Consider the following 813-nt stretch of genomic DNA (forward strand, 5'->3'; position numbering starts at 1 on the left):
ACCCTTCTGTACAGTATTTTCACAATAAAAAAAAAGAAAGTGATCCCAGAGAAGAAAAATGAAAGTGTTGGGGCTAAGAGAATAATACCTCAAGGTATGATATCTTGTCTTACTGACAACTTTGAAATAAAGCACATTGGCAGGTCCCAAGTGGTAAGGTCTCTCTTACTCTCTTGCTTCCCTTTATTTTTGAAATGCTTGTGAAAAATTTGGTTTATGCTTGCATCAGCAACACATACACTAAAGTGGGAATGATACAGATGATACTAGCATCACTCTTGCACAAAAAGGACACACAAATTTGTGAAGTGTTACATATTTTTGTCAACCTAGATTAATGTGCCAAGAAATTCTACCATTCATAACTGACAGAGAAAAGAACCTTCCATGCAATACAAATGGCTAAAGGAATCCATGACCATTAAACCAGCACTTCAAAAGATACTAAAGGGAAGTGTAACATTAGACAAGGACAATCAAAACCAGAAAAAAAACACTACTAGATGATTAGATTGTAAAAACAGTGCGAGAAAAGAAGCAAACAACACAAAAGCAACAAAATGGCAGGAAACACACAGCATTTTTCTCAATAGTAATGTAAATGTCAATGGACTCAACTCTTCAATCAAACACTGTAGAGAAGCAGCCTGAATCAAAAACAAGTGCCAACCATCCACTATCTTCAAGAAACACATTTTTACTATAAACAATAAGCACAAACACCTAATGCGAGAAAGCAGAAATAGCAAGAATTATATCTGAAAAATATAGATGTTGGCTAAATTCAATAAGAAGAGACAAAGAATATTACTT

At 34.3% G+C, this 813-nt stretch overlaps 1 non-coding gene across 1 annotated transcript; it reads left to right on the forward strand.

Moving 5' to 3' along the window:
* Positions 1–218: 218 nt before the first annotated feature.
* Positions 219–323, forward strand: LOC138836657 (U6 spliceosomal RNA). Its single transcript, XR_011374978.1, has one exon. It is a non-coding gene; the product is annotated as a U6 spliceosomal RNA (small nuclear RNA).
* The last annotated feature ends 490 nt before the right edge of the window (positions 324–813 follow it).

This window comes from Dipodomys merriami, unplaced genomic scaffold, assembly GCF_024711535.1.
Source record: "Dipodomys merriami isolate MVZ:Mamm:240054 unplaced genomic scaffold, mDipMer1.0.p SCAF_25, whole genome shotgun sequence".
Taxonomy (NCBI): Eukaryota; Metazoa; Chordata; class Mammalia; order Rodentia; family Heteromyidae; genus Dipodomys; species Dipodomys merriami.